A 15,903-nucleotide genomic window follows, 5' to 3' on the forward strand; every position below is an offset into this window, starting at 1 on the left:
GTAAACATTAGGAGTATTGATAAGTCAAAACAATTGCTTGACATGTGTACAACCATGGTGCCCATACATGCATCAAATTTGCCTGATACCTGCTGAACAGCTGAATTTTGATTTATGTATGGCTGCCTTAGGGGGGATCTTGTCCAGTCACGTGATCTCCCCAGCGGCCAGCTTTAAGAAAGAGGAGAGTGTACCCACATATTTCCTATAGGGCATCTGTTGTCAACTGTTTCTCCTCTCACCTATAGCTGGCACTGGAAACTGATCACCTGACCAGACTGGAGGGCCCTTTAATAAGGTAAGTATAAGCATCTTTCCTTTACAGGGTATTTAGTATAAGGCTCGGAATGGAGGTGGGAGCAGGTTTAAGCTTAGTAGTTTGACTGGACTTCCACTTTAGTAATTGTATTATCTTCTGTAAGTGAATGCTTTATACATAGAAATTTTCCTAAGAATGGTTCATTAACTCGGTATACAGTGAGAAGTTGAAAAGTATGACCGATAAAATAAAGAATATCTCTCAGCCCTAAACTTTGATAGTACAGTCTTTGGCCGCTGACATGATTCAGTTTGAAAGGCCATTCAAGCTGCTCATGAATAGAATAGAGTACGTTGCCAGTGTTGTTTTGTATCCTGGCGTGATTTTCACAGCGGTGCTTCTGCTTTGAAGTATAATAATTTTCTTCAGAAATTTTGTTTATGTGGCAGCGATCTTCCTTTCATCAAGGCACAATGCAGCAAAATGACTAGCAACAGTCAAACTACGTCATCCACAGTTTCATACTTTAGAACCCAATGTACACTTGAAGGCTTATATATATCATGTGGCTTATGATCCATATGTGGGTCTCAGTCACCTCTGATGTGATTCCAAGCAGCCTCTTCGCTCCTGTATATCGAAATACCTGCTGTACCACTGAGTAGTGTACACATGAATTCAGAAAAAATTTGCCTCCAAGTTAAAGGAGAAGTCCAGCCAAAGCTTGTTTGGCTGTACTTCTCCTATAGATCACAGGAGTGCAATTAGTTTTAAGCAGAGAGAGGACTGAAGTCCGCTGTTTGCTGATGTCACCGATTTCAGTACAGGCACTGCGTCATCCCGACCACAGAGTCTGGATCCGCCAGGTGCCTGGACTGACACCCGTTTCAGCCTCTCAACGAGCTGCTGAGAGCCTGAGACGGCTGCTCCGCCCCTCCATAGCTCAGCACTCCAATGAGTGAGGAGGGAGAAGAGCAGAGAGCTGTGACTGACAGTCTGCAGCTCTCTGCTCACCGAGCTGTGAAAACTGAGTGATTGGCAATGTTCGATCGCTAGGTTCTTAGTGCAAAGGTGCCAGGGGACAGGTGCAGCATCGGACCAATACTGCATTCACCTAGGTAAGTATGATGGGGGGGGCATCCTTTACTTAATAAAAGACATGCTGCTTTTTTTTTTTTTTATGCAATCAATAAGTGCTAATTTTATACAGAGTTTGGGGCCATGTACATTGCCTTGAAAAATAATTCATACCCCTTGAAATTTTCCACATTTTGTCCTGTTACAGACAAAAACGTAAATGTATTTTATTGGAATTTTTTTGTGATAGACCAACACAAAGTGACACATAATTGTGAAGCGAAAGGAAAACAATAAATGATTTTCAAACTTTTTTTACAAATAAATATCTGAAAAGTGTGGCGTGCATTTGTATTTAGCCCCCTTTACTCTGATACCCCTAACTAAAATCTAGTGGATCAAATTGCCTTCAGAAGTCCACCTGTGTGTAATTTAATCTCAGTATAACAACAGCTGTTCTGTGAAGCCCTCAGAGTTTTTTTTAGAGAACCTTAGTGAACAAACTACATTATGAAGGCCAAGTAACACACAAGACAGGTCAGGGGTAACGATGTGGAGAAGTTTAAAGCAAAGTTAGGTTATAAAAAAATATTCCAAGCTTTGAATATCTCTCGGAGCACTGTTCAATCCATCATCTGAAAATGGAAAGAGTATGGCACAACTGCAAACCTACCTAAGACATGGCCGTCCACCTAAACTGACATGCCAGGCAAGGAGAGCATTAATCAGAGAAGCAGCCAAGAGGCCCATGGTAACTCTGGAGGAGCTACAGAGATCCACAGCTCAGGTGGGAAAATCTGTCCACAGGACAACTGTTATATTTTCCTTTATGGAAAGTGGCAAGAAGAAAGCAATTGTTTAAAGAAAGCCAAAAGAAGTCCCGTTTGCATCTTGCAGGAAAACTGCGATGGAGCTTTGGCCAGGAATCCCAGCCGTGTGAATGCTCCATCGCAGTTTTTCCCATAGGAAAACTGCCAAATACGGCCGGGCAAAAGTCTGCTGGTTTTCCCGGCAAGAAAAAAGAGAACTGGAGCATACACACAGCCAGGATTCCTGGCCAAAAGCTCTCCTCACAGTTTTCCCATCGTGAAAACTGATCGCGTGTACGAGGCATTATGCCGCGTACACACGACCATTTTTCGGGTTCTAAAAAAATACGTTTTTGATCGTGTTTTCGTTTTTTCGAATTTTTCACTAAGTTTTTAACGTTGTCGTTTTTAAGGTTGTAAAAATGGTAGTGTGTGGGCTTTAACGTCGTGAAAAAAACGAGCATGCTCAGAAGCAAGTTATGAGACGGGAGCGCTCGTTCTGGTAAAACTACCATTCATAATGGAGTAAGCACATTCATCACGCTGTAACCGACAGAAAAGCGCGAATCGTCTTTTACTAACACAAAATCAGCTAAAGCAGCCCAAAGGGTGGCGTCATCCGCATGGAACTTCCCATTTTATAGTGCCGTTGTACGTCACTACGCTTTGCTAGAGCATTTTTTTTTTGGGCAAGGCTGTTTTAATGATCGGGTTGAAAAAAAACTTTGTTTTTTCTAGACCATTAAAAACGTATTTTTTTAGAACCCGAAAAACTGTCATGTGTACGCTGCATTAGAATGGTCTAGTCAAAGTCCAGACCTAAATCCAATTGACAATCTGTGGTAAAACTTGAAAATTGCTGTTTACAGACGCTTTCCATCCAATTTGACAGAGCTTGAGCTATTTTGCAAATAAGAAAATGTAGAGACATCCCCAAAAAGACTTGCAGCTGTAATTGCTGTGAAGGTGGTTCTACAGAGTAGCATAACTTTATGATCACTAACATGTTAAGTGAATAATACTGAATTATCTCATTACAATAGCACCTGAAAGTGGCTGGAATATATTAGGCAGCAAGTAAACATGTTGTCCCTGAAGTTGATTATTGAAAGCAGATGAAAGGAACCAACTGTTCACCATGGGCCAAATCCTCAAAAGAGATACGACGGAGTAACTGCTGTTACTCCGTCGTATCCCTGGTCCTAACTTTGGAACTGATCCACAGAAGCAGTTTTCCAAAGTTAGGCAGAAGATCCGACATCTGTAAGGGACTTACACTGCCGGATCTTAGGATGCAGTACCGCATCCGCCGCTGGGGGCATTTCGAGTCGAAATGCCGCTTCTGGTATGCAAATTAGCACTTAGGGCGATCCACAAAGCTTTTCAGCTTCGTTTTTTCGCCGTAAGTTTTAGTTTGCAAGTGTAAAATTAGGGCTGCTTTTACATGGTGTAAAGTTAGTAACACCATGTAAAAGCACATTCAAGCGACGGCATTTGGTATGCATTCCTGAGGGAGAACTCCACGGCAATTTGTAAAATCAAAACCGGCATGGGTTCCCCCCCAGGAGCATACCAGGCCCTTAGGTCTGGTATGGGTTGTAAGGAGACCCCCCTACGCCGAAAATTCGACGTAGGGGGTCCCCCTACAATCCATACCAGACCCGTATCCAAAGCACGCTACCCGGCCGGTCAGGAAAGGGAGTGGGGACGAGCGAGCGCCCCCCCCCTCCTGAGCCGTGCCAGGCCGCATGCCCTCAACATGGGGGGGTTGGGTGCTCTGGGGCAGGGGGGCGCACTGCGGGCCCCCCCACCCCAGAGCACCCTGTCCCCATGTTGATGAGGACAGGACCTCTTCCCGACAACCCTTGCCGTTGGTTGTCGGGGTCTGCGGGCGGGGGCTTATCGGAATCTGGGAGTCCCCTTTAATAAGGGGGCCCCCAGATACCGGCCCCCCACCCTAAGTGAATGGATATGGGGTACATCGTACCCCTACCCATTCACCTGGAGGCAAAAAGTTAAAGTTATTAAACACACAATACAAGGGTTTTTAAAATAATTTATTAGTCTGCTCCGGAGGCCCCCCTGTCTTCTTTATTAGCTCTAATACCAGGGGGGGCTTCTTCTTCCACTCTTCGGGGGTCTTCTCCGCTCTCCAGGGGTCTTCTTCTATCTTCGCCGCTCTCCGCTGTTGACTCGGCGCACCCCGGTTCTTCTGCAGCTGTCCGGTGCCTTCTTCTTCAGCGCTGGCTGCCTGCTATCTTCGTGTGTTAGCTCAATTACTAACAGGCAGCCAGCGCGGTCTTCTGTGACGTCATGGTCTTCTTCTCCCTTCTTCCGATGTTGACTCGACGCCTGTTCTCACTGCAATGATGGAAGCGCGCCTTGCATCCCATTTATATAGGCATCACCGTCCCATCATGCTCCGGTAGGTACCCATGTGGTGGGTGCACGTGGGTAGGCACCCACCACGTGGGTACCTACCGGAGCATGATGGGACGGTGATGCCTATATAAATGGGATGCAAGGCGCGCTTCCATCATTGCAGTGAGAAGAGGCGTCGAGTCAACATCGGAAGAAGGGAGAAGAAGACCATGACGTCACAGAAGACCGCGCTGGCTGCCTGTTAGTAATTGAGCTAACACACGAAGATAGCAGGCAGCCAGCGCTGAAGAAGAAGGCACCGGACAGCTGCAGAAGAACCGGGGTGCGCCGAGTCAACAGCGGAGAGCGGCGAAGATAGAAGAAGACCCCCGGAGAGCGGAGAAGACCCCCCCCCCCGGAGAGCGGAAGAAGAAACCCCCCCCGGAGAGCGGAGAAGACCCCCGGAGAGTGGAAGAAGAAGCCCCCCCTGGTATTAGAGCTAATAAAGAAGACAGGGGGGCCTCCGGAGCAGACTAATAAATTATTTTAAAAACCCTTGTGTTGTGTGTTTAATAACTTTAACTTTTTGCCTCCAGGTGAATGGGTAGGGGTACGATGTACCCCATATCCATTCACTTAGGGTGGGGGGCCGGTATCTGGGGGCCCCCTTATTAAAGGGGACTCCCAGATTCTGATAAGCCCCCGCCCGCAGACCCCGACAACCAACGGCAAGGGTTGTCGGGAAGAGGTCCTGTCCTCATCAACATGGGGACAGGGTGCTCTGGGGTGGGGGGGCCCGCAGTGCGCCCCCCTGCCCCAGAGCACCCAACCCCCCCATGTTGAGGGCATGCGGCCTGGCACGGCTCAGGAGGGGGGGGGCGCTCGCTCGTCCCCACTCCCTTTTCTGACCGGCCGGGTAGCGTGCTTTGGATACGGGTCTGGTATGGATTGTAGGGGGACCCCCTACGTCGAATTTTCGGCGTAGGGGGGGTCTCCTTACAACCCAGACCTAAGGGCCTGGTATGCTCCTGGGGGGGGGGAACCCATGCCGGTTTTTTCTTTGAAAATTGGCATGGAGTTCTCCCTCAGGAATGCATGCCGAGCGACGCTGACAATTTTTCTTTTTTGTTTTTGTTTTCCCGGCGCTTTTTTTTTTTCACCTGTCGCAACTTTAGTGTCCCGTCGCAATCCACAAAGCCCGCCGTAAATTACGTTCGCGCACTGCACGTCGGGAAAATTACGTCACACGCATGCGCAGTACGGCCGGCGCGGGAGCGCGCCTCATTTAAATTTTAAACGCCCCCCGGAGAGGAGGACCGCCTTGCGACGGAGGCACTTAAGTTACACGGCGTGTAATTTCTAGGTAAGTGCTTTGTGGATCAGGCACTTAGGTAGAAATGTTAAGTCAGTGTAACTTAACTGCTGAAAGTTAAGTTAGGCAGCTTTTTTGAGGATTTGGCCCCATGTGCCTATAATTACTGAAGAGACCTAAGGAGTCCACAGATATCTGTGCCCATCATCTCCTCTCCATGACACTGTGTACACGTGAAAAGCAGTGCTTCCTTGTATCCATCTGAAAGCTTGACCGAGCTGAAGGACCATGGAGCACTTACTGGTAGCCTCGTGTTCACCAAGGTTCTCATTGCATCAGAAGGAAATCCCCACATTGCTCACACGTACAGCACAGCGTCTCAAGGCACCACGGATATAGGAGCACTCACTGAACAGGTCCAGTTCTTGCGCTGAGAATCATCGTACTTACCACACTGGCAGCTAGTCGCATTGCTCCCAGACACTGTAAGAGTCAATTTTTAAACTGCAGTAACAGTCATCAATTTGCTAATCGTGAGAAACCAATACACCTCCGTCTATGGAGAGTTTCCACATAATTGATCAGTACCGATCCATAACTAAACAAGCAGACAGATGAGTACTAACTGCATGACTACTTGATTGTCCTACCACCTGTACTCTCACTGCAATACTGCCGGTCCACTTTTCAACATACTGCAGTGACTGGTTCTCCTGCCCAATTCATACTATGTGTGCTCCATTACTGTGGACTTTCATTGTTCATAACCTTTGCATTTTCATTGCCTGTTTGGTAGATCTTGGAAAATAGAGTTGACAAAGGTGGCAGTGTGTCTGTTTATCTAATGCATGGCTGACATCACCAGATCCCACTTGTCTTTTAGGCAGGATCCACACCTATGCATTTTTAGTGCTTTTTTCATTTTGCAGATTTGCACTACAGAACGTGTTCCATAGGAAACCATGCTAAATGGTCTGTAGTGCAAATCAGCAAAAAGCACTAGAACTGCATAGGTGTGAATCCAGCCCACACCATCACTTTATGTGATGAAAAAAAATGATGTTTTTAAAAACGTCAATTTAAATGACCGTGTGTGGGGGAAAACGTTGTTTTATGTCTTGTGAAAAACGACCAGAAAAAATTGGAGCATGCTTCAATTTTTTGTGTCGTTTTTCAAAACGTCGTTTTTTGCTTCACAGAAAATCACCGTGTGTAGCAAAAAACGACGTTTAAAACGACGTTTTTAAACCCGCGCATGCCTAGAAGCTAGTTATGAAGCGAGCTTCAATGGAAAAGAGTGGTGAACGTAACCTCGCTTTGCTAGAGCATTGTGAAAAAATGATGGTGTGTAGGCAACGTAGTTTTTGAAAATTTTAGTTTCAAAAACGTTGTTTTTTACTTCACAGAAATTTTTTTTTTTTTCATCACATAAAGTGATGGTGTGTACGCGGCATTACTCTCCCCTTGATCCCATTCATATACGCTATTGAAACGTTTGAATTGCTATGACTTTGATGACATACCATATACACTGTGCGATTTGATATGGGTCTGTACTAGTGGCAACATTGTTCTTAAACATTTTATTTTATATGTAGTCTGCCCTTATCTTTCCAATAATTTTTTTGATACCAATAAACGTTTTGATACTAAAAGGGGAAGGCCGCTGCTTGCCCAAACCTTTCTTCCCATTTGACATTTTTGGGTCTCTTCCCCTCCAACCAATTTTCTGCATTACTAAGGCCTTGTACACACGACCGAACATGTCTGCTGAAACTGGTCCGCGGACCAGTTTCAGCAGACATGTTCGGTCGTGTGTACGGCCGATCGGACAGGTTTCCAGCGGACATTTGTCCAGCCGACCATTTTGCAGCGGACAAATGTTTCTTAGCATGCTAAGAAACATGTCCGCTGGAAGCCTGTCCGTCGGACATGTTTGGTCGTCTGTACAGACTCACCGGACATGTCCGATCGGCCGCCATCCCTCGCATGCGTCGAAGGGATTTGACGCATTCGTGGAAGCTTTGAACTTCCAGGGCCGCCCACGTCGCCGCGTCATCGGCGCGGCCATGTCCCCGCGTATTGTTTACGCGCGGATTTCTGTCTGATGGTGTGTACAACCATCAGACAGAAATCTCCGGGCAGACATGTCCGCTGAAAACGGTCCGGCGGACCGTTTTCAGCGTACAGTCCGTCCTTCTGTACGAGGCCTAACAGTTACAATTTTTCAGTTTGTTTGCGACCGACCCCCCGCCCAAAAAAATTGAGCACCAACCGCCACTGGTCAGCACCAACCCAAGGTGTTCAATTAAAGCTGAAATCCGGGATAAGTAAATATTGTAAAGTTTAGCTTTAAATTATCATAAACAGCCATTCAGGGCCAATTGTAGTGGGTAGCACTTTTGCCTAGCAGTAAAAAGGGTCGCTCGTTCGAATCCCAATTACGGCACTACCTGCCTGGAGTTTGCATGTTTTCCATGTGCCTGAGTGGGTATCCTCCAGGTACTCTGGTTTCCTTCCACACTCCAAAGACATGCTGGTAGGCTTCTGTCTAAAATTGGCCCTAGTATATGAATGTGAGTTAGGTTAGATTGTTAGCTCTTTGAGGGTAGGGACTGATGTGAATGTACAATGTATATGTGAAGCGTTGCGTATTTAAGTACCTGAAATAATAATAATAATAACTATTGGGAAAACTACAAGTACAGTGGAACCTTGGATTACAAGCATAATCCGTTCCAGGACAATGCTCGTAATCCAAAGTACTCACATATTAAAGTGAGTTTTCCCATTGAAGTCAATGGAAACGAAAATAATTTGTTCCGCATTGACTACAATGGCATGCAATACCACATGCGGCCACAGACATTTTTTTTTTTATTAAAATACAGTGCTTGTATTGCGAAACGCTTGTTAACCACGTTACTAGCAATCCGAAGTTCCACTGTAGAAAAAATCTTTCCCGACCCAAAAATCTTTCCTATTTGATCAATTCTCTGGCTGAAAATTGAAAACTACTTTAGCAGTTAACCCAGAGTATAACCTTAGCTGCAAGAAGAGGTGTGCACGGAACTCTGGCAGGCACAGAGGATTCTCACACTGTCATAGAGGACAAAACACGAGCATATTTTATTTTTAATAAGCACCTTCCTCAGTATTTATCCAATTTTAGTTTATGAATATTTAAATAAGCACACTGCTCCTCAGCTGCTAGCAAAATGTGTACCTTGTCTATGGGCAAGCATTTGATTAAATATGGAAAGTATTCAAGAGATTGTTGTGCAATACAGAATGCTTTTTGTACTTATACAGGGATGATTTAAATCATTAATAAAAGAAAATCAAGGTGTGACACTAGTATCTATATCTACTGTATATTTTCAGTATACAGTATGTTCAGAATCCAAATTCATTTTGGACAAATGATGTAGTATGAAAACTGTTGTGTTCCAACTATCCTTGCCAATCACTGTTTTAACTAAAAAAATGTACCTTCTAATATGGACCTCAAGTGGTCTGTTTTAAAAAAAAAAAAATTGGATGAATTTCAGAAACAATCACCTTCTAGTATTACTAAAATTAAATTCCCCTTGAAACAATAGAAGGAAAAGATTGATCGACAAACATTGATCCATTTATCTATTGGAAATATTAGGAATTGCTGAGATCACAATGGCAAAAACAAATCGGTGAATGCCAATGGATAACAATAGCAACCCAATCAATAAGTACCGTATTTATCGGCGTATACCGCGCACTTTTTTGCCCTGAAATTCAGGGCAAAATCGTGGGTGCGCGATATACGCCGATACCCGCTTCTCGCGCCGAGTTTGAACTACTGCGCCGGCATATACCGAGCGCAGTACACTTGTGTATAGTCGGGCAGGCTCGGCTCCTCTCGCAGTCACATCCTGGACGTACAGGATGGACAGGACGCGACCGCGAGAGGAGCCGAGCCTGCCCAACTATACACGAGTGTACTGCGCTCGGTATATGCCGGCGCAGTAGTTCAAACTCAGTGCAGGAAGCGGGGATCGAGCGGGGAGGACACCGCAGAAGGACGCCGGACCGACGAGGAGGACACCACTGAAGCCGCAGACGGACGCCGGACCCGACGAGGCCACCGATGGACGCCGCGCAAGACACCAAAACTGTAAGTACTAAAATGTTTTTTTTTACATGAATGCGGGTCCACTTTAGGGGTGCGCGCTATACGCCGGAGCGCGCAATACCCTGATTAATACGGTAGTTATTAAAGCCTAAGTTTAGTCAAACTATTTTTTTTTACTTTAACACAAGAGACAATACTTACTACATACAAGATAAGAAGAGTCCTTTGTGCTGATGGCTGTTGCTTTAGTTGAAATCCTCTGAACTTATTGAATTATTGAATATTATTGTTTATTGAATATTTTTGTTAAGCGTTAAATCACATAAGTATCAAAATGCTACCCGGCGACGGGACCAGGTGCTATTCGACGTACATACAATAACAACAGTAAAATCACAGACATCAAATCCGTTAAAACAAAGAAACATTTAAACATTAAAAAGCAAAAGCATAAATCAAATAAAAATAGAAAAAAAAAAACAATAAAAGAGTAAAAGAGCCCCGAGAAGAAAAAGAACCACTGTCACCCCGTCAGTTTCCACCCCCTGTCGCACAGCCATCTACCCAGACTCAGTCCACAGGAGGGTTTTCAGTCCCTTCCGGAACTGGAGCAGGTTTGAGGTCTGCCTGAGGAACTTACAGTCCCCACCTCATTAAAGTGGAGTTCCACCCAAAAGTGGAACTTCCGCTTAATCCACTCCTCGCCCCCTTACATGCCACATTTGGCATGTCATTTTTTTGGGGGGGGGGTGGGGGCTTCAGGAGGAGTGGGACTTCCTGTCCCACTTCCTCCTTCCGCTGAGGGGCTGCTAAGGTGAATAGTCTAATCGCCTTTAGATTGCCTGGGACACGTGACAATCAGATGGCGCAGCGCCGCTCGCGCATTCGCAGTGGGTGCCCGGCCGTGAAGCCGAAAGCTGTCACGGCCGGGTGCCCACACTTAGAATGAAGATGCTGGAACGTGGAGCAGGTGAGTGTATGTTTATTAAAAGCCAGCAGCTACACTTTTTGTAGCTGCTGACTTTTAATAAACATTAAAAACGACTGGAACACCCCTTTAATCTTCTCTTGTGTTGACTTAAAACAAATTTTTACCATAACTTTGGCTTTAAGCACTTTAAAAACAAATTGCAAATGGTCATGCTCAAGCCTGTGTTGACGGGCTTTGGGCTTGTTTCGAAGACATCAGCTTGACATAAGTTCAGTATTCTTTTGCGATCACTCAGAATTAATTTCTTGGTGCATTTGGACTGCATTTGACCTCCTTCTGACCTGCATTTGACCTGTTTCAAGCAAGTTTTACATTACTTTAGACTTTCATGAGAATTCAAAACCCTCTTGAAGAGTAAAAATCCAACACAAGGCCTTCTACGTTTCACAAACAGACCTTTTTGAAACAAGATAATTTCCCTGTATCCTGCAGCATGCCCTATTTGCACGATTTCTGTCTCTTGCTGTGGTTGAAGTTCTGGTTGATGTGTTCATCTGTGCTGTAGCTCCTGACAATGGGATGCTATTTGAATATTTCCTGATGTATCACATTTGGCTGACAAGAGGAGCAACCTTTCACACTTGTTTTTGACCGATTTGCAGCATACTTACTGGCATTTAAAGCATACCCCACACGTCACCTTAAAATCTAACTTAACTATACTAATGACGCGTACACACGATCGGTCAAACCAATGAGAACGGTCTGATGGACCGTTTTCATCGGACCAAACCGATCGTGTGTTGGCCCCATCGGTTATTTATCCATAGGTTAAAAAAAAAGCAATCTTGTTTTAAATTTAACCGATGGATACCTAACCGATAGTAAAAAAACGATTGTTTGTAGGCACGTCCATCGGTTAAAAATCCACGCATGCTCAGAATCAAGTCGACGCATGCTTGGAAGCATTGAACTTCGTTTTTTTTCAGCACGTCGTTGTGTTTTACGTCACCGCGTTTTGACACTATCGTTTTTTTAACCGATGGTGTTTAGGCACGACTGACCATCAGTTAACCGATGAAAACGGTCCATAAGAACGTTCTCATCGGATGGACCGATCGTGTGTACGCGGCATTAGGTGGCATAGGACCAGTTGTGCATATATTTGGTTGCTCAAAATCTTTTGTATCCTATTTTATATATAATATTCTTGGACATCAAATAGTGACCGTGGTAAATTATTTGGCAACCTGACTCACAGATTGCTAGCCAAGGATCTCAATAATGCAAGAATTAATTTAATACATGAAAACAGAATGACAAACTAAGTACAAATGTTGAGCAGTAAACAGTTTATTTGACCAAAACTTTGAAATCTTGTTTTGTGCATTGTGCTTTTCTTCTGTACAGAATTATACATGGATCACTTATGTTCTGGCTAAATAAAAAGCATGCTTTATTATACTACAACACCTTATTATTATATTATTACATGGGCAGTCTACTGTGATGACAAAATTAAAGAAAATACTTGTATGAAATTATGATACAAATAATAAATGGTGAAATAATTAAAAAATAGCTTTTGTATATAAATAAAAAATATTTTATATAAAATAAAGATACAAAATGATACAATAAATATAGAAAAGCTTGTAAAGAAATTAGTGCCTCTATTGACTAATCTAAAGTCATTTAAAAATTTGGAACAAGTAAAACAATATTTGACAGGTGGGTGACATCACATATCAAAATACGGTAAACACATAACAAGCGTAAACATAGTAGGCCTCTCCAATAAGAAGTGGAGAAAATAGGAAGAGAAAGTGTTGCTTATAGCGACCAATCAGATGTAAGTTTTCATTCTGGCATTTAAAAGAATTACTGGTGGTATCTAATTGCTGTGGCCAACACATTTGCTTTATTAGAGCTATCCAAGGATCGTGGGGCAAAATCTATATATTTATGTGTTCCCTATTATCTGATATAAAATCTTCCTAAGACAGAATCATTCATTGGGATGCTAATTGCAAGAAACAAGTTAAAGCGGTGGTTCCCCCTTAAAAACAACTTTTTTTTATTCCACTGGCCCCCAACATTACAATCGAATTAAGGCTATTATTTTTTTTTGGCTGCTGTACATACCTTGATACAGCATCTTCACCCGTGCATCCGGGTTGCGAGTCCCGCGGGAGTGGGCGTTCCTCACATGTGTTTGATTGACATTTTTCCCAAAAACGAGCTCCCCCCTGTCGCGTAAGCCGCGTCACGGTTGGCGAAAGGAGCCGAACGGCGAGTCGGCGCTATACTGCGCATGCGCATCGCCGTTCGGCTCCTTTCGCCAATCGTGACGCGGCTTACGCGATGGGGGGAGAGCTCGTTTTTGGGAAAAATGTCAATCAAACACATGTGAGGAACGCCCACTCCCGCGGGACTCGCAACCCGGATGCACGGGTGAAGATGCTGTATCAAGGTATGTACAGCAGCCAAAAAAAAATAATAGCCTTAATTCGATTGTAATGTAGGGGGGCAGTGGAATAAAAAAAAGTTGTTTTTAAGGGGGAACCACCGCTTTAATATTCTAAACTGAGCTCTAGTCAAAAATACACAGTTGAAATATAAGGATGTTAGTTGGTTTTAAGGGATGTCATATATACTTGTATAATTAAATCAATGTCTCTGGCAGGTTTCAGCATTCCCAATTCCAGATAAGAGCCAAGGCTTATTGGTCCTTGTTGAACTTTATGAATTAAGGGCTACAGATCGCCGAACAGCCCCTCTCTATGCACACGTGAAAAGAGCTTACATGTTTTCCGAAGAACCTTTTTAATATGTCCCTGTTACTCATTTTATGTAAATATAGGAAAGACATATCTGTTGTAAAAAAGTGCAGCACTACAGTATTTCAATCATAAAGTGCCACATACAAAACACAATTTCACACATACATGAATTTCAAAATGTCATAAATACAGTATGTGACCTTATTATATTAGGTTATTAATAACCATCTCGAAACAACCATAAAGTGCAACATGTGTCCAAAAAAATTGGAAATCATTCACTGATGGTATATTCACAAGTGATAATACACTATAGAAAGTGACAAAAAGTGCTTCCATGCCTCCGGTGCAGTCCCCTTCACTAATATGCACTCACCAGAATGCCATTGGTGAACGGCATATCATCTGAACAACCTTTTGCGGATTCCCAGCAACCGTCCACATGGCATAACATCAGAATAGCCTTTTTAAGGGTTCCCCATAATCATCTGGTGGCTCTTTTACAAAGGCAATGATTCCTTGCATCGAACCTGATCAGAAGGGTGCTTACCACACAGAGACCGAGGAGAAGTTCATAGTGTAGTAGTATATTATAAAATATTGATAAACAATTTAAAATGAAGGATGTACATCGAAGAACAAACAAAGAGAAGATTGGTATACCGCAAAATGGCGGCGCCCAGAGAACTACAACAAAAATTGCGCCGGCTCATAGTATAGTAGGGAATCCTCAAAAGATTGTTCTGATGATATGCTATTTACCAATGGCATTCTGGTGCGTACATATTGGTGAAGGGAACTGCACTGGAGGCATTTTTGTGCATGAAAGCACTTTTTGTCACTTTCTAGAATGTATTATCACTTGTGAATATACCTTCAGTGGATGATTTCCAATTTTTTTGGACACATATTGAACTTTATGAATTGTTTTTGGACTGTTATTAATAACCTAATATAACAAGGTCACATACTGTATTTATGAAATGTATGAAATTTTGTTTTATATGTGCCAATTTATGACTGAAATACTGTAGCGCTGCACTTTTTTACAACAGATTTGCAATTCAGGGCTAATCACCTTTGTGCTAGCGGCTTCACCTCTGAAGCGCTCACTGTGTTTACATGTTTTTGATAGGAAAGACATAGTTTGTTTTCTTTGACCTCATAGGCCCAGGAACAGTTATATTCACTGTAGTTATTTTTTTAGTATGTCCTTCCTTAACACATTTTCCCTAGAATTTTTTTTTAAATAATGAGCCAATTATAAAAAAATAAACTACCGTATGTATACCCTTTGATGATCTGTAAAACATTGCCTTCGACAACAAAGCCAATTCTCTTTTCAGGTATGTACCTACAGAGGTAGGGACACTGGGGCAAATTTCATACCAGAGAACCCTTTTTCCCCTTTTCAAAGCACATCTAGTGCAGTAAGACCCCTGCATTCCCTTACGTTTGGTCTTGTGATCTAATGTCCTATGAACAAGCAAGCAAGGGATACATCACGGCATTGACCCTTTAGATCCCTGCAGTGGAGGATCCAGCATTTCAGGTTTCATCATACTCCTTGATTAAGTACAGTATGTGTACAAAATGGGACTGTAAAAGGGGCTTGGGGGCTCTGTGGTTAGGAAACTGTGGTTAGGTCCCCTTTGGTGTGGGGTGCCCCACTCCAGCTGTGATCCTGGTTCCATCATTGCTGAAAGCATTGTTAATGTTCAAATTACACAATGAAAATGACAATCTGGCTTCTACAGGCAACACAGTACTTCCTACTTGAAGCTCAATATTACTTTAAGAAAGGTTAAAAAAACCTTTACCAATGTCAATTGTCACAGTATCAGTTCCTAAGCTGTTGTTGTAAATGAACAGAAGAGAACAAATATCCAAAGTGCAGGAAAGGTGGTTTTGGTGATTTATATACATACATAAAAACACACGCTTAAGATTATACATAAAAGGAGCCAAACTCGCAAATGTGTGACTCCATTTAGACTTAACAACACTAAGTACAGAACAATGATACAGTATGTACTGTGTATATCTCACAATGTGGCATTTGTACAGTCCAATAGTTTTATATGGCAAAGCTGTGAAATGGAGGAGACAAAAACTGTCCTTCAAAAGAATTAATCCTGGAATGGTTGTATATGAAACAACTTTAAAGTTTTATCAGACACTGAATGAGCTAATAAAAGAACCATCTATTAAAAGCACATTGAGAGTTCTTGAGAAATCCATATAATCCCTGCCAGTATCT

Source organism: Rana temporaria, chromosome 1, assembly GCF_905171775.1.
Source record: "Rana temporaria chromosome 1, aRanTem1.1, whole genome shotgun sequence".
NCBI lineage: Eukaryota > Metazoa > Chordata > Amphibia > Anura > Ranidae > Rana > Rana temporaria.